The 19,642-nt window shown below is 39.3% G+C and overlaps 1 long non-coding RNA gene across 2 annotated transcripts in view; it reads left to right on the forward strand.

The window, feature by feature from the left end:
• LOC102138910 (uncharacterized) overlaps positions 1 to 19,642 on the forward strand; it is a 508,925-nt gene that overhangs the window by 190,415 nt on the left and 298,868 nt on the right. The gene's annotated exons all lie outside the window — the stretch shown is intronic.

Raw genomic sequence — 19,642 nt, forward strand, 5'->3', positions numbered from 1 at the left:
GCTTACTTCATTCTGTCTACTTTTTCAGTGAAGACAAAGGAATTAAATAATGCCAGTGTCACTCTCTAATGCCTGAGATGATATATGGGCAATCGTTATAATTTGAAATGCCCTGGAATCTCTTCTGGGATTCTATTCCAGGGACAAACATGTGCCTGAGATTGGGGCACTGTAGTTCCCGTTCTCTTCCTCTGAGGGGTCTTCCTTCACTCCCTGTCTGATCCAGGGCCTTCTTGCCTATGCTGTTGAGGATCTTTGCATTTCTTTCTTTGTAGTGTAGTGCAGTTCAGTTAAACTGCATCAATCAGGGCTTTGCCATTTACTAGCTATACAAACTTGTGAACATTTCTTCCTTTTGCCAAGCCTCAGTTTTGCAGTAAAGTTAGGTAGCAAAGGATCCATCTTTGACAACTACTGTGAGGGTCAGATGAGATAGTGTAGACAAGTTGTTTAGTGCAGTGTCTGGCACATGGGAGGCATTCGGTAAACCTTTGGTTGCCTGGCACCAGAAACCCATCTTGATATTTGGAGGCTGAGTCTGGAAGGCAGTCACACCTTCTTCCACCATCAAAGCTGAAAGGCCAGATGCTGCTTTATTCTCTGCACCAAGAGTGAGAGTGTAGGTTTTGCTCATCAGATTCCCCTGCCTCAGTGAGTTCGTTTCGCATTTCGCTGCACCCTAGAGGGGTTTGTTCTGTTGAATTTGGCAGCAGCAAGGACAGCCTGTCTTCCGGAGCAGCCACAAAAGCAGGGCCAGCCACAGTGTCCTTACCAGATCTTCCCTGTGGTGGGATTTCGGCTGTGGTCCAGCAGTGTGGCCTTTTAGTTTCTGCTCATTTTCTCCGTCTGGTTCTCCAAGCTTCCCAGCAGTTCTGTGAATGTTTTTTTCCCCAATAATTTTTTTTTTTTCCTGCTGAAATTACCCAGAGTCAGTATCTGCTGTTACAGACAGGACCCTGGCCAGCAGAGTTAACTCTTATCATTATCAATGTCGTTGCTATTATCACCCTAGTCACAGTACACAATATTGCAATCACCAACTTACTTGTGTGCCTTCCCTATTAAACTGTGAACCCAGCCCTTGAACTATTCCTGGTACAGTATTAGGCTCAGAGTAGACTTATTCAATTAGTGTATGAACATATAATGATAGATGGAAAAAATGAATGAATGAATGAGTAGATGAGTGAAATATTTGCTCAGTGCTTATGATGAATCACATAGCAGCTAACTTAAAGTTGAGAGGCTCAACATGGCAGAGCTCAGAGGCTTTGCTCTCTTTCCTGCTAGAAAGCCTAAATGACCTACTTTTTCAGGTTGAAAAAAAATTTACAGATAGTTGTGGAGGTTCTCTGATACCTGCTTACCTTATCCTGGCTGCAGCAGGGCTCCCCTGTAGTAACCAAAACCAGTTAGATGAAGTTTTGCTTTATTTGTTTGTTTGTTTGTTTTGAGATGGAGTCTCACTCTGTTGCCCAGGCTGGAGTATTGTGGCACGATCTCAGCTCACAGCCACCTCTGCCTCCAAGGTTCGAGTGATTTTTCTGCTTCAGCCTCCTGAGTAGCAGAGACTACAGGTGTGCGCCATCACACTCGGCTAATTTTTGTTTTTTAGTAGAGTTGGGGTTTCACCATGTTGGTCAGGCTGATTTTGAACTCCTAACCTCAAGCAATCCACCTGCCTCAGCCTTCCAAGATGCTAGAATTACAGGATTGAGCCACTGCACCTGGCCAACGTTTTGTTTTTTGTGATGTTATGTGAATGCCCACTCCTTTATTTAATCTTCACAAAAGTGCTGCTTGGTGAGCATTCTTACCCCCATTTTATAGATGAGGAAACAGAGTTTCAAAGAAGATAAGTAGCTTATAGAAGATGATTCACCCAGGAAATAGCAGAGATGTGTCTCAACCCAGATTTCCTAAGCTCCAAAGATTCTGCTCTTGCTATTTTACTTCCCCACCCAAGGGGTAGTAAACTGTCAGGGAGGGTTATTTATTGAGAGTATTTTTTTTTTTTTAAAAGAAAAATAAGTTGAATTATTCTCTTTGAAGGCACTAATCACATTATCTTAGGTATTCTGTTGGCAACATATCAGGAAGATTTGCATACGTCATAGCCCAGGAGCTACACTTGATGTTTTGGAATGTATCTTGATCATTAGAAAGCCACAGAAGATTGTAGTACATATTATGCTTCACAGCGTAATCAACCAAACCAAACACATTTTCAGTGGTAATAAACCAAGAAGCCTTAGCCAAGAATTGGTATGAGTTTTGTAGGACACTTCCCCAAGATGATCTTGTGTGGTATTTGTCTCCCTCTCATATTGGCTCAGAGTGCTCCTAGTTTTATTTCTGACATTAGTGCTACCTACATGACTGTGTTCCTTATATGAAACATATAGGTTCTAGACCCCACCATACTCAGCAATGTGGGATTTAACCACACTGCGGCTATAGAACTTGGAGACAGGAACACTTAGCAAATTGTCTCCATTTTACTCCATAGCCTCAGGCTGGTGGTCCACCTGAGAGGAGGTGCAAATGACTAAGAATGCCTTAAAGAGGATTGTTGGATGCAATTGCACACTTCTGATGTGCATAATTTCTTTTCAGTACATGTCAGTCTATCTTAACAGGAAGCATTTACCTTGGCCCTTGGATCATTTGTCTTTAGCAGAAGAACTGAGATGAATGGCATCATATACACTCCATTTTAAGTTTTGTTGAGGAAAATATAAACTTTTTAATAAGGGAAATGACAACTTCCATTCTCTTAGTCATCATTCAAATATTCATTTAAATTTTCTTCATTGCACCTGTCACTCCCTGATAGTATCATGTTGATGTATTTGTTTCCTCATTTATTATCTGTCTCCTCCATCTAGACTGTGAGCTCTGAAAGAGCAAAGACCTTTTCTTTTCTGCATAACATGATACTTGCTGCACCTGGCAGCATCCCTAGCCCCTGATTAGGCACTTGGTAAATACTGGTTGAACCAACAAAGTACTGAAGTAAATTATTGAATTGGACTGGGATCTTGATACCCAAACTCAACATTCTCATAGAAATATGTAAAAAATGCAAAAAAACAGATTAATTATGAAAAGATGACTAACTGAAAAAAATGAGTTACAAGTCTATTATGTTCATCAGAGCCATGTTTCCTTATCTGTATATTGAGAATTATGGTGGTTACCTGGCAGTTTTTTGAGAGGATTAAAGTTAATGCATGTACACGTAGGTGGCATGTAGTGGGCAGATACTCAATGAGTATTAATATAGAATTAACAATGGAGGTGAGGGAAGGTGAGTGGATTATCAATCCACAGACTAAACAGAACATGTTCATGGGAATTCTACTTCCAATCCTCAAGTCTTATTTTGGCTTATATTCACATATTTCCTTGTAATTTACAGAGCCCTTTCTCTATACTTTATTTCACCTAATGCTCACTCACCACAGTCTTGCCTGGTGGTTATAATTAATCTCATTTCACTGATGGGAATCAGAGCTAGGGCTCCAATTTAAGTTTGGGGATTCCCAAACTTTCCCTCCCAAGTGACCTCCTCTGGTCATTGCCTTGTCTACCTGGCCAGGCTTGCCTCCCTAGCCCAATTTTGCTTTTTTTTTTTTTTTTTTTTTTTTGTGGAATTCAGACCAGGAGTCCCTTGAGGGCAGGGACTGTCTCTATTTTATTTTGCAAAATTCCAGATGCAATCTAGTTGTTCATGTGTTTATTAGTAAGAGGGTTATGCAAAGACATTGCATACCTGGTTAGTTTACTATGGGTTTAAGCAAACACACAGGCATTTCGTTTCCCTCTGTCCCCACCTCACCCCTCGGCCTCCTCTTCCCTTGCAATCTGAATGCAACCTATGTCAACCAGTGGATTTGGTGGGGAAGGAAAGCAGGCAGAAGTTAGCTTACAGGTAGGAAGGTGATGTCTCCTCCTGGACAGGACATCTCCTGTTTCTCCCTGGGCTTTTCTGTTTCTATCCTGCATCTCAGTCCCCAAACACCAGATTTAAACGTTGCCTCCTGGATGTAGAATTACCAAAAAGACAATCCTATTAAATTATAGATTGGAAATACAAGAAGCAAGGACTAGAGAAGCTTCGGGTTGACAAAGAGGTCCAAAGAGCCAGAACTCCCACCCTCTTCAGTTTAATCACTTTTTATTGACCCCTGTGAGGTACAAGGTATTTGTCCTGCTATTCCCTCTCCAACTGCAGGACTGATGGTTATTTCTATAGTTCCTGGACTTTCTGATGAGTGGCAGTTCACCCAGGAAGACAGTTTAGAACAGTGGTTAACAGTGTGGGTTTTAAAGCCAGAAAGACACGGGTTCAGGCCTAGCATGGTGGCTCATGCCTGTAATCCCAGCACTTTGGGAGGCTGAGGTGGGAGGATCGCTTGAGCCCATCAGTTGGAGATCAGCCTGGGCAACATAGCGAGAACTCGTCTCCACAAAAATTTAAAAAATTTGCCGGGTGTGTGGTGCACACCTGGAGTCCCATCTTCTTGGGAGGCTGAGGTGGGAGAATCACTTGAGACCAGGAGTTCAAGGCTGCAGTGAGCTATGATCATGCCACTGCACTCCAGCCTGGGTGACAGAGTGAAACCTGTTTCTAAAAAGAAAGAAAGACAGACAAAAAACTTGAATTCAAATCCTCAACCCGAAATTGATGATATTAGCTCTCAATGTTTCTAGCTAGGTGACCTCAGACAAATTACATCGTTTTGTAAACCTATTTCCTCTTCTCTCCCACATGGGTAAAGCATCACTTTCCTCTTAGTTTTCACTGAGTGTTAAATTGAACTCTTAATTTCCTCAGGACAGAGTCTGTGCATGGTAGAGCCCCAGTAAATGATAGGGATTCTGACCTCATAGGGCTAACAGGTCCATTTAAAGACTAATTTTCATTTTCAGAATATTTTTGAGCCATAAAAATGCTTATCCTTTTTGATAGTAATCAGTAAAATGAGGACAGTGTTACTTTGTTTCAAGAAAATGATTCTTGAGAATAAAAAAGCTGTAAGCATTAGAAAGTTTGTAGCACTGCTGTTTATGATAAGAATATTTTGGAAATGACTTTAAAAGCATTATAACAGATAATGAAGTAAATTATTATCTATCTTTTCTGAGAGACAGTGTACATCCATTATGATACATAAAGACCATGAAACAAGATGGGTACAACTTACAATATAATGTTAGATTTAACATGCTGAATCCAAAATTATATTATGATTATAAAATGTAAATATATTTATGCATGTGGGCAACAATTGGTGGGAAAAACAGAAAAATGAAAAAGATATTTTGATGAAATTCAGGGTGTTTTTTCATTTTCATTTTTATACACATTGCTTGTGTAATACATAAATACAATATTTATGTATTATAATAAATAGGTATGCAAAATGGTTTTTAGAGAAACATATCTTTCTCTTCTCTTTAATAAGGTGGTGGCCTCTGACCAGAGCTTCCTTCTTTCCTGGCTGAAGAGCCACTTTATATTTTATGTTCTGCAGGACATTGTCTAAATCAGTGTAACCTTACACAAGATCACTTTGGTTGCTAGAAAATGATTTGCAAGTTGGCTTGGCTGGGAAGATCTAGAGCAGTCTCTGACATCTGATGTCCAGTTTTATAGGAGATATGCCTTTAACCACTAACGTTTCCCTCCTGATGGGCAAGTTATGACAAGGCTGGTGGCTAGGATAGTGAGTAGATCTGAGACTAAATCACCCAAGGAACAGTTGAAAGAAAGGGTCAATCAACTGCCTTCATATTTTTGTAGGTAACTCAGGTGGAAGAAAGACTAGACGTGTTCTGTTTATTTTTGGGACAATGAGTAGAAGATGTATAGCAACAGATTTCAGCTTGACATAAGGAAGAATTAAGGAAAATTAGTTACAGATGTCCAAAAGTAGGATGATCCAACTCAGGAGGCGGTAAGCTCACTGTTCTCAGAGGTGTTGCTAATGGAAGCTGAAGGCTCTGGTGGGGACATGGTATTGTATGGGCTTGGAGGTGCTTTTCACACCTGAGATTCCTGACTCCTCCCTGAGCTCCATTCCTAGTTGGTGACAGCAAGTCTCAGGGATCTGCCCTCACCTCCTTTCTTGTCACCCACCCTGAGGCACTCAAGGGCATGACTCCCCATCACCATGTTTCAATATTGCCATTTTCAAAATAGGCAAGTTAATGATCTATTAACTAATCTCAGTTTACTGTGGGGATTAATGGAGATTAGTAAAGAAGATTGTCAAGAGATTAAATTTCCCTAAAGACTAATATTATAATTGGGCTGCAATTTAGGTGAGTCATATTTGAAGAAAGAGTTACAGATGACAAAATATTCTGACTCCATTTAAATAATATTTATTTTATAAATTCATTCATTTATGAGATATTACCTGAGACCGTGTAAACATTAGGAATTTTCTCTAACATACGTGATATGGATATATGATACCATATAATGTGCCAAAACAAATTAAAGCAAAACTATTTTTTCCCCACAAAATCCTCCTGATTAAATCAGTCTAAATCCCTTTTTATTCCTACTTTTTCCACCTTACCTTGAATTAGTGGTCCATTTAATATTTTATGTTAACCTATATGTTCAGATGGATTCAGGGTACTGTTTAGTCATTATCAAAGTACATGAATGAGGATTTTGTTTTACATTATATAAACAGTGAATATAATGATTTTGTTACTTTTGCAGATCATTCTAGTTTATGCTTGTAACTCACAGGTAAGAAGGTGTGGAACAACTAGGCAGCAGAACAGATAATTTTGCACTCTAGCTGCTACAATGAGGCAGCTTTTTTTTTGTGGTGGATCTTCAAGATGGCTGAGGCCAGCAATTATTCTTTTTTTCTAAAAGCAGGAAGGTCTTTATAGGACTTAATGTTGGAGAGAAATTAGTTTTCCTTCTATTTTGAGATTTGCACATATTTAAGGACTCACAGAAAGGAGCTCAAGGAATAGATAGTGAAAGCAAACAGGAAAGGGAGACCTAGAACATCCCTTGGCAGTGATTTACCAAGGGCAGGGGTGATGCTGATGGAGGGGTCAGCCTGAGGTGCCAGTGAGGATGAGGTGCGTGGTCTGTAGAGGATTTAAAAACAATAAAACAGATGAAAAGTCAGTCTGCTTTTTATTATCACCATGCACTCGCAAATCTCAATAATGCCAATGAGAAAACGCTCCATGAGAAAATCTTTTCTTGTTCTAAGTTTTAAACTACTACGATGACTGTTAATAATATACAAGCTTCATATTAACACAGTTTTATATCTTAGCCTTTCATGTACATTGTTTTCTACATGAAGGTTAATTTGGAGAACTCCTAGTTATACACTTGCTCAGGACACAAGGACTCAGCTACATGCATTGGTTTTGAGGGTAAGTTCATAATGTTTTGGAATCTTTCTTGGTTGTTTCAGATGTGCTTTATGTCTCTAACACCTGGAGCGCTACCTATTCTGTTGTTTAAACAGAAGATTGGAAATAAATAACGATAGCACAGTTATTACAAGGATAAAGAAGCAAAATCTAAGCTACATCAATTCTGTTTGTGTGCATGACCATTTGGAGGTTGTTTTTGGGCTGGAAATTTGAAACAGTCAGACAGAGTGTTCACTGTGAGGTGTAATATTTTTGTGTGTTAAGTACAAGTTTAGGTGCATATCTGAAATATTCTACTATTTTGCATAATATACTTAAAATGGAAATTTATCCTTCTTTTGAATTGTTAATTGTTTTAAAGCTAAAGAATGAAGAAAATAATAATTATTTGATGGTAATTATTAAAATAATTTTATTGTATAGAGGCATCATTTTATAAAATGATCTGTTTCAGATGTCAAATTTACTAGGTCTACCACTGGTTTTTGGATTTAGGCAACTTTGGGCCAAGTTCTATGAAACATTGGGTCAAGTTACCGAATCATTCAAAACCTGAACTTTCTCATGAATAAAAGAAGTACCTCCTTTGTGGGGTTATTGTGATACTAAATGAGATAATGCATGTAAGTATGTAGAACAATACCAGGAACATAGCAGATGCTCAATATAGGACAGTTTAACAGGAATAACAATAATAATAAGGACAGTTGTGGATTTCTGTGAAACACATTGCAGAAAGGTTTTGCATATTAAAGAGATCCAAGCTGAAATCTAAAAAATTATAGGTAGAGACAATGAAAACTCTCTGAAAATAGCATAGCCTCCTTGCTATAAAGAATTAACCATGCTCATTCATGCCTTTATTCATTGGAAAACAAACCTTTTGGAGAGTGCATTCTCCATTTTAGGTTCTATCTTATAGTAGCAAATAAAACAGACCCAATCTATTCCCGTGAAGGCTAAATTCTAGTAAAGCCCTCATAGAATTAAAGTCCCTTCAGGTACCACTACCTGAACTAGGTAGACCCATGCACCATTTACAGTCAAAACTGTGGTGCCCACAGTAAGTGGGGAGTAAGCAGAATCGCAGCTCAGCAGTGGAATGTATTTGAAAGAGCCTGCATTGTGCAGTCAGATTGAGTTGAATCTCAGTTTCTCCATGAACTGCGTGACCTTGGGCAGATCATTTCCTGTTGCTATGATTTAGGTTCCTTATCTCTAGCACAGTGATCACAATCCCTGCCTCCCGTGGTTCTTATGAGAAGTAAATATGAAAACCAGGATAATAGGGTAGAAGGTTGCTTTGTGGAAAAACTTTAAAAAAAGAAAAAGGAAAAAAACCCAAAAACAACCCCTTACCAAACCCCAAAACAAAACGAAGATAAATGACATGGTATTGTTCTGACGCATAGAGATACTCAATAGATATTATTTCTCCTTTCCATCTCCCCTTGTCAAATTGTGCCTGACTAGAACCTAGCTCTGTTGGGTGCATCATTCCTTACACCTGCATACACATGCATATGCACACACATATATACATATGAAGACATTCCATTTGGGATGACCACAGTTGGAAGGAGACCAATTGATGTTTAAGGAAAATTACTCAGGGTTGCCATTGGCTGTTCTTTCTAGTTCTTGAAAGCATGCCTACTGATAGTACGTAGTCCACTCCATATTTAATATGGTCTGTCTACTTTTCTCGCCTACTTTTCCCAAACTATACACTTGTTTGTTTGCCAACCTGATGTCTAGAATAAGTATCTGTTTGCTTCTGACAAAGTACACAGATGGATTTCTTAGACCAAGTCCATTACATGGGGAGTATGCCAGTGTTAAGCACTGTTGGCCATTAGATTCTTTGCCACCTTGTAGAGAGAATTAGAGCAAACTAAGAGTCGTAGATTTTATTTCATAAATTTCATAAATTTTCAGTCCAGACAGAAATTGTTTTGGGAAGAAAATCTATATCTCATGTAGACTAATGCTCCCATAGAATCTAAACCTTAATATTACCATGGAAGTCAGCAGAGATAGTAGCAGTCCCTTGAGGGAAGAGATGATTTTCCATGGCATAAGTGAGGTATCCTGATGCCCCAGTTTTGTAAACTTGTATGATGATAATGCAAAATCCCGTTCGGATAAGAGGAACGTATACGCTCTACTCCACTTGACGGAGTAACACTGTGGTGGCCTCATGATTTTTGTTTCAAACTAAGAATGACTCAATAGACAAACTGACGCTGTCATCTAATGGCAACCAGAAAGAAGGGCCTAAGATCAACTATTCCAAGATAAATTTCCTGGATTTTGGTAAAAGCCCTTCAGCATTTACACAGCCTAGAGTTAAGAATCCTTTTCATCTGTTACTTGATTAATTTACGTTCATACATTTTGCAACGATCTAGAGTGTTCACAGGGAATTGGCATTTCTTAATATCTGGTATTATATGGGGGTACTATTGATTCTTTTACAGTCACTGTTGGCATTTGAAAACAACTGCAAAATTTTTTCCCCACTAAAATGAGCATAGCCACGCATATGACATAGAGCTTTGGGGTCTTGATCCTTCATTGTCTGGTACTGGTGATAACACATGAATGTAGCAACTTGAACCTGTAATAGGTATCTGCCTTTACTTCCCTTGGCTAGGGGTGGGTTGGCCTTTTCTCCAGGGAGAATTCTCTTTAAGTAGGTGTCAATTCCCTATGACAGATTCTTATAGTCTCCCTTATCTATTCTACCATTCTTCCTGGTAGTAATATAACACCCTTAAGTTATAGGTGGATATGAGGCTACCCAGGTAAGAGATTTCATTTCTCAGTCTTCCTTGTACCTAGGTCTGGCCATGTCACTAAATTTTGATCAATGGGCTGCAAACAGAATTGATGTGTGCAACTTTAAGATCACATTTTTATAAGGAAGCTATTGGCCTTTTATACTCTGTATTTAATTCTATTGGCTCTAAAATGGTGACAACCAGAGAAGCTTCCTTGGATTCAGAGGAAGCTGCATGTTGAGGATGGCAGAGTCACACTGCCAATCTGGACCCTTACATGACCTTGTGGAGTAGAGCTGCCCACCTGCCTTTGATGACTCTCCTACACTTGACCTGTTACATGAGAAATAAACTTTAGTTATATCTAGGCCATTGTATTTTGAGGTCTCTTTGTTATAGCAGCCCAATCTGCACACTAGCTAATATAGTCTTTTTCAGATCATCTGACAGATACATCATGTGGAGCTCTCTATAGTCCCGCAACATCAACTGTGTTCCGGATGCTTGTCCCTTTCAATTCACCATTACTTAATGCTTATTAGAGGTTTTAGTGTGAGAAATAAAATTCACAGAGCCCAGCGTGAAGAGTGTGCTGTTAAATGATTCCTCCAGAATCTCCAGATGTTCTTTTTGGATTAAGACAGACCATCAGAGAACTGTACACCTGGGCTGTCTTGATTTGGCTCCTTGGAGAATTGCTCCACGGATCTGAGCCTTGGCCTTGTGCCATCAGCCTACACTGCAGAATGCTAGCAAACAACCCTGCGAGCCCTGCTGCTGCACGTCCAGGAGGATTATTGAGGATGTGGTTTGCTACCCTTTGTGAGGACCCAGGGGAGAAGTTTCTTTCAGACCTTGTACCAGGAATAGTCGTGCTTCTCCTGAGCAACTGGCTTGTTTTGTTTTTGTGGACATTCTAAATTGTGTAACTGTCTGTGTCTTTCAAAGCCACCTCAAATCCTCTGGGAATGAGACAGGGTATAAAATACATCTATTCAGAGTCAAGACCAGGATCCCTATTTAGCTCATTATATTGCTTTTGGAAAAGTCACTTCACTTGGCTTAACTTTCTTTGCTTACAAGTCAGAGATAATGAGTTCTTCCTGTGAATAGAGCTCAAATTAATATTTATAACACACCCAGAGTTCCTTCAACATAGGTCATTATGGAAACTAACAGTAATATTTAATTTCTACAAATCTCTGTCATTCTATGACTCCCTCTCTTTGAACTTTCTTACCTCAGCTTTGCTTCTGCATTCATTTATTCAGCAAATTTGAGGACACACTAGAGCACCAAGCCCCCTGGAGGGGTACAATTTAATAAGCCTGAATCCTTGCTGTCAAGTAGCACAAGGACTTAAGAATATGCTTCCTACCAAATTAAATATTTAAATAGCAAACAAATACATCAATTATAAAATTCCCAAACCACAATGAAGAAAAGGACTAGGAGCTGGATGTGGGGCAGAGTGGTGTGGCATGGTTGGTGTTTTAAGGGGATGATTCTGCCATCCTAGCTACTTGGGAAGCTGAGAAGGGAGGATTGCTTGAACCCAGGAGTTTGAGCGCTGGGCAACATAGTGAGACCCAGTCTCGAAAATAAAATAAAAAGTAAAATAATAGGATTAGGGAACAATGAGAGGGAGTAATAGTAGTTCCAGTGGTGGTACTAGAGGGCATCTCTAAGAAGGCAGCATTCAAGCAAAGACTGGAGATTTAAAAGGACAATTCTGCTAAGAGCTGAGGAGATAAATACGTCTTTGGGTGTGAAGGGGTTTGGCATGTGAATGAATCCGAACATAGACAGTGGTATGACAGTCAGTAAGCAAGGGCAAAAGTGAGAGTTTGGAGAGAAGGGCAAGGAACAGTCCATTTAGGACCTTGAGTGCCACATCACAGAGCCTGGCTCTTCTCTTACTTGCCAGAAGATGCTTCTTGAAACATCCTGTGGGGCACAGTGGTGAGCTATGGTTGGTGTTTTGAGGAGATGATTCTATTTGTCTCTAGTGTGAGATTAACTCAACACAGTAAGGTAAATGTTGAGATGCTCTAGACATTGGGATTGTGGGGAGCAAGAAGCGGAGGGGTGTCTTCTGGGTATTTTAAATTTGGGTGCTGAGCAAGACTTCCCAAAGTATATGGTGGCTGAATTGAGTTCTTGAGGAATGAGGAAGAGTTAGCCAGAGGAACGGGAGGAGATTAAACCAGATAGTAAACTGCATGACCAAAGCATGGCAGCATAGTATGGAGGTTGCTGGTTTGAAGCAGAAAGAGAAACAGAGCATTAGGGGACAGGAAGCTGTGGAGGTGGCCAAGAAATGGATCAAGGAGAACCTTAGGTGACGAATGCTTTCTTCCCCATTGTATGGCTGGTAGGTGGTAGGGAGCTGCGTTTTGTCTCCTAATTATTTTAAAATAATTATTTGGAAAAGTATTTGTTGGAAATCTCTTAAATACAAACTTACTTTTCATGCTTTCTTTAAAATAACAACCCTTGGAGTACAGATAGCTACAAGCAACCTTTCTGCAACCTGAGTTAAAGCAGTTGGGAGGAGATGAGTCATCCTCATCCTTGCCTATGCCTTGTCAGTTCCTATCAGCCTTGTTCCTTTCCCTAGCCCTAGTTTATTCCAAACAAGAGTAAGGGAAGAGGGGGTCACTGCTGAGCACCCATCCCACTTCCTAATGGACGTAGAAGTGCTTAGTAAAGTGCTCTGCATATTTGAGTTGTTGTTGTTGTTGTTGTTATTATTATTATTATTATTATGAGACAGAGTCTCGCTCTGTTGCCTATGCTGGAGTGCAGTGGTGCGATCTCAGCTCACTACAACCTCTGACTCCTGGGTTCGAGTTATTCTCCTGCCTCAGCCTCCCAAGTAGCTGGGACTGCAGGCGCCTGCCACCAGGCCTGGATAATTTTTGTATTATTATTATTATTATTTAGTAGAGACAGGGTTTCACCATGTTGGTCAGGCTGGTCTGAAACTCCTGACCGCAGGTGATCCGCCTGCCTCGGCCTCCCAAAGTACTAGGATTATAGGTGTGAACCACTGCGCCCGGCCAAGTTATTATTATTAATATCAATTGTACTAGATCAGTAGTCAGGGTGCTGGTCCTGGCTCCTTTAGTTAGTAGGTGAGTGACCTTGGGCACATTACTTAACTTCTTAAAGCTGCTTCCTTACGTGTGAAAAAGGGATATCACCTCCTCCTCTGAGTTATTGTGAGGGTTAAATTAAAAACTGAATATATGTCAAGCACTTACACAGCATCTGCTTAATAAATTGTGTTATTGTTGTTCATAACAGATAAATAATAATAAAAAGAGAAAGCAAATTCAAAGTTTTTTTTTTCTTTTCCCCTGAAGACTGAGCATGGAAGACTATGAAATGGAGAAGTTACTAAAATACCAAAGTAATTAATCTTGGCTAAGTTCCTTAACTAATTTCCTCATCCAAACAGTTGGGACTACGGTTTCCCTTTTGTGTAATTTATCGTATATTCATAAGGGTTAGATGTAATTGTAGATGCAAAAGATCTTCAAAAAGTGGATGTTTTCTTCTTTGCTTTGTTTACAGGGTTATCTGGATAACCTGTAAGAGATGCCAAGGATTTTATTAGGGGGAATACTTAGGAGAGAAAAAGGGATGGGTGCTGGGGAAGGCTGTAAGCCCTTAGTGAAGGTATAACCTAAATGGAGATAGGTAGGAAAGTTGGGCGCAAGGGTCTGGGATGGTTTGGCATGAGGTCACAACCCTGAACCAAAGTCAACCAATGGAGGAGTCCCGCATTTTGGATCTTTCAGGAATGGGGAGGCCTAGGGATCCTCATGGAGCTCAGTCATTGGCTGGGATGAGCCTTAGGCCTCAGCATGAATAGGTGATGGATTTCAGAGCCCAGCCTTTGGGCCAGGGGCCCTTAGTCAATTGTGCTCCCTGTAGTAGTGCAGTAGTGTGTTCTTATGGCCACTGCATTTACCATGAAGAAGAACCTCTTTTATTAACAGAAGAGTCTACTGTTTGCAACTAAGAGTCTTCATTCTGATTCCCCTTGATTTGTGAGACAACTTTTCCCAGGAAATCAGATGCAACCACTTTCCAGTGAAGGTCAGCAAATAGCATGCAGTGTCTTGACAATGAACTAAAGGAGACTGTGAGCATGGACACTGCTTTTATCATAAGTGGAACCTGGAAAGAGCTAATGGGGATGCCTGAGTGTTCTCAGAGTTGCTACCTTTTCTTTCTTTGTACAGAATAGAGTCAGTAATGACCTTTGCATCTATTGGCTTTTTAAAGAGCAATGAAAAGCACTCTCCTTTTAAATAATGACTTCTGCTTGGAAAGCACTTTACATTTTACTCATCTTCATGTATGTTTTCTCACGTGATAGCTGCAAAAATCTTGAGGAGTAACAACTCCCATTTTAGAGGGATCAAAGTGAGGATCAAAAAGGCTAAACAACTTGTTCCAAGCATGCAGCTCGTAAGTGGCTAAGTGGGGAGTTGCACCTAGTTGGGAATATTTTCACCTCTTGTCACTGCAGCAGAGCTCACAAGCACCTCTAATTTAAAGAGAAAGAAATGTTCCGAATCCTTCTTATCTTTGCTCCCAGTTTGACTTTCTTTATTTTGTGAATAATGGAAACAATCTGGACAGGTCTCCTCAGAAAAGGATCAGCATTTTAAAATGTGTCCTAGGAAGAGCATTGAAGAGAGCTGGAGTTACTCTCCTTGAAAAGAGAGAGTTGAGGATTGACTTCATTACTTACATTACATTCATAAGGAATTATCAAGAGGTAGACATTGAAAAATTGATCTCCATCTCCAGAAACATCAGGACATCAGGAAATAGGGCTCAATGTGGAGGCAGAATAACTTTCTGAGTTGTCAGGGCAATGAAATAAACCACTAAGACCATGGGGAAAGGCTTGAATAGTTTACAAATAAGAGTGAACACAATTGTAGGGCTGGCTTCCTATCTGCTAATGGGGTGGGGGAAGAACTGGGACCTCTTGCCTTCTGTACCACTTGGAGCTGTCATTCTATGACATCAGAACAAAGACTGAGTCTACCAATTAGAATCATAATATGATGATTTGTATCATGTGAGAAGCATGATATAGCTCAGTTGGCCTTTATGTTGGTGTTACAAAAAGCTCACTGTCCTTTCATCTATTCCTTCATGCAACAAATATTTATTGGGTGTCTACCATTTTCAAGGCTATTCTAGGTGCTAAGGATCTATATAATGGTGAATAGACCAGGTCTCTGCCTTTGCAATTTTTATATATTAGTGGATGGAGGCAGGAAATCAATAAATAAACAAATAAAATAACAAGTATAGATAGTGATAAGTGCTGTGATAAGAAAGAATGAAACAGTTTGATTTGACAGAGAAAGACTCAGGCTATGTTAGACTCAGTGGTTTGGAAGGGTCTCTGGGAAGGGGTGCCATTTGATCTGAGACCTTGGAAATGAGAAGAATCCAGTCCTGCAAAGATTTAGGGGAAGAACATCCCAGATAGAAGAGATAGTGGTTTGAGGTAGCATTTGAGTTGAGCTTTGACCATAGGGATGTAGTGGGAACATCACAGGGAGAGGAAAGTACAAGAGAAAAGTAACTTGGCTTATGATTTTGAAGCCTTTTCTTGGAATAGTGATTGGTGCAGTTTGAATGAAGGTGAGTTGAGGTAGAGCCTTGGTTGCCAAACTTGAGTGTGCCTCAGAATCACAGAGAAGGCTTGTTAAATCCCAGACAGCTGGACCCCATGTCCAGAGTTTCTGATTCAGTTGGTCTGCTGGGGGACCTCAACGTTTGTATTTTTAATAGCTTCCCAGGTAATACTGATGTTTACTGATGGTGGGGACCATGCTTTCAGAACCACTGGAAAGGTCAATCACTTTTTAAGGTTCAATTAACTCACTAATATAAGAGAAACTAACATTTACTAAGCCATTATGTATGACAGGTACTTCATGGACTGTCTTTTGGAACTACTATAACAGCCCCATGAAGTAGGGATTATGACTATCCCATTTTACAGCTGTAGGGATAAGCACAGAAAGATCAAATAATGTCCTGAAGCTCATAAAGCTTCTTTGCAGAGGAAGAAAAGGGCAGAACTGTGGGGGCGAAGCATGGCCTTGGAATTTTGGAACCCTTCACTACCATGCTATAATTCAATGACAAAACCCAGAGAGGTGGAGAGGTAGCAGCTAGGTGGGTAATTTAATCAATATGGAATGAAGGGATTGTAGGAGGGAATTGCAGTGTGAGTATACTGGACTTGTAGGTTATCTACTCAGCAGGCCTTTCCTTCTCCTCTTTCCTAAGAGAACGCTTATTTTTTTCAGATACCTCATTTCCAGCTGTAGGGGGTGAAGTTTAGTTACTCTGAGTCTAGGCCCATCAGCACATGGCATTTTCCTGGCAACTGTTTTTGGTTCTGGGTGGAAGATGTATCTTAAATTGGTCAAATAAGACTAGATGATATTATATTTTATAATATAAATTTATATTTATTAATTTATAATATAAATTATATTTATCTTTATTAATGTATTTTATTTTGTAGATATATATAGATTTATATGTATTAATCTATAATATAAGATTATATTTTATGGTTGGGAGAGCAGCTTTCTTCCTGTCTTTGCTTGGGTGTGAATAAGGAAGTGCGTTTTCTTGGTTGCTGTTGGCAGTCACTTTCTAACCATGCAAACAGCTGTACGAAGCTAGTACATGGAGGCTGAAGAGTGGGAAGACAGAAAAATCTGAGTTCCTGATGGCTCTGTGGTTTCATAGAATCGAGGAACTCTGAGAAGCTTGCTTGACCTCTGGACTCTCTTAAGTGAAATAATCGGTTTCCATATCTCTTGAACCTTTTTGAGTCAGGGTAACTGGCAGCTGAAAGCTTCATAACTGATAGAACAGACACTGCAGTATGAAGGAGGATATTTGGAATATAGAAACTTTAACATAAAAGTGATGAGAAGGTGTTCTAAGTTTGCAGGCTGTCAGGGGACATAATGGTGGCTGTTTATTCTGGGCTGTTGTATGGAAGGGAGAAGAGAGGGAGAGAGGAGGAGAATGCAGTTGTGGAGACTTTTCTGTGATGGTGGTAGTCCTTCATACCTCCAGATGTTCTCAGGAAACCCAGACAGCTTTAAAGTGACAATCATCTCAACATAGCTCCGAATTCTTTCCTTCTTCTAGCTCTTCAATCATGGTCTCTAGGATCCTTCCCAAAGTGAACGTGAAACTCGAACGTCAGGATTCTGGGTGATAGGACTGAAAATATTTTGGCCAAAGTCATTTGATAAGAGTCAGCCAAACAGTGATGTGGCTGGAATGATGATTTGGTAAAAAATGAAAGTTTTACAATCATCCTTTTTTTCCCCCCCAGATAAGTCCAGTATTGGTACATTACGAGGGTGATTTTGTAGTTCTTGGGCTTCCTTCTTTTTGTGACAAGGAGAGAATGAAATAGCTATATATCTGATAACAGGCCATTCATTAGAAAAATTAAGTAACCAGTAATAGAAGATTAGTTGGAAGAACTTAATTGGCAAACATAGGGGATTCGTTAAAATAAATTAAATATCTTTTACACGCCCCACAAAAATAAGTCATAGCCAAGTAAAAGGGTAAGCATAAGTGCATGAAAAGGAATTGTAAAAATTTTAACAGGGAAAATTGAATTTCTAACCTCACAAAATTCTGAATTCCAGATCCTTTTCTTTTTTTATTGACCTTTGTTTTTATTCATACTTACAAGATTAGAAATGCAAACAACTAAAAAAGAGCGTAGTCTGCCATCCCGCTTGTTGGAAAATAAACACTGCTAGCATTTATTTCTTTCTAGTTTGTGAATGTAGAAATAATCATTAATATGTCTATACCTGAATATAATATGTATGTTTATATGTTAGTATTTTTCTAACAGACATGTATGCATGTTGGTATTTTTCTACACAATGGATTTATGACATTTTTGGTATAAAACAAAATGCTTGTAACCCAGACAATATTTTTTTAAGTATTCCATTGCACTGGCCAATAAAGTGGCTCCAGAATTTGTGTCTTAAAATAGGAGTAATGCTTGAAAATAAAATAGTAATAAATAAAGCAGGAAAATATTTTTCACACTGTGAAATATTTTGAAAAACAAGTAAAAGTGTTTAAAGACATCCAGAATGTTTCCCAGACTGACCTACTATGCATTCTGGTTTTCAGTACTTAGAGAAATCAGTGATTGGGAATCTTTATCTTTGAATGTGATTGTGATTAATTTTTTGTGTTGATTATCCTTCCGCTATAGCTGGGAATCATTGTTAAGGTGAACCAGAAATGCCATAATATTCAACCAGGAAGCTCTAGGGTGGGTGATCAGCTCATCCTAGTTTGCACAGGACTGACTGGTTTTATTTATTCATTCATTTTTTCAACTCACATAATCAAAAGTTTAATGCACAGATTAATAACATTAACAAATCAATAAACAGAATACAATTCATAAAAAATATGAGTAAATAGGATATGGATAGCAGTTTATGGAAGAGGAAACCCAGTCTGATAAACCTATGAAAATGTGCCCAATCTCACTAGTAATGAGGAGATTCACATTTAAATCACACATGATACACTGTTTTCTATCTACAATGTAAAGTGTCAACAAGGATGTAGAAAATTAGTACCTTACACCTGCTGTTAAGCATGTGTGACACCCACAAACATACTGGTGGATATTACACAAAATTTGTAAAATTCAAGATATATGCATTTCTTCATTACCAAACATTTTACTTCTAATAATAGATCCTAGAGAGATCTTTGCTCTTGTGTATAAGGAAGACAGTCTTGTTTTAAAACTAAAAATCCCAATTCCTGGGAATCCATTCAGTCCCTAGCAAACCAGGACTGTTGGCCAACCCATTAAATGTCTTTCCTCTGAAAGTTGGAGAGTAGTGTAACACGTTTTACCTGAAAGAATGAAGGCATTTCGTATCTGTTGTGTCTCTTGCATTTGCAAGGGTCGCTGCAGCAGCAAACAGAGAAGGAAAAATTAGGACTACTAATTTAAATGTTGACATTTGGTGATTCAAAGGAAAGCAGCAAAGGCCTCCCCAGAGATCCCTACTGCCTTTTGGTCTAGTCATACCACCCTGTGCACGTTTCACAACTCCCTTTGAGCCCATCTAATGAGGGTTATTTCCTGGAGAAGAAAATAGTGGAAGGCTTTCTAAGGCAGCAAGACATGGGAAAAGGAGAGCCGAGACAATAGGATCAACAGAACATAAGATGTTCCTACTTGCTGGTGTAAATTAGAGATTTCATGATTAACAACATGTCACATGGCTCAAAAAGAACCAGAACACAAGCAAAAGGAGGACAATAGGAAATGTTTGCCCAAGAAAAAACTGGAAAGGGAA

Source organism: Macaca fascicularis, chromosome 15, assembly GCF_037993035.2.
Source record: "Macaca fascicularis isolate 582-1 chromosome 15, T2T-MFA8v1.1".
Lineage (NCBI taxonomy): Eukaryota > Metazoa > Chordata > Mammalia > Primates > Cercopithecidae > Macaca > Macaca fascicularis.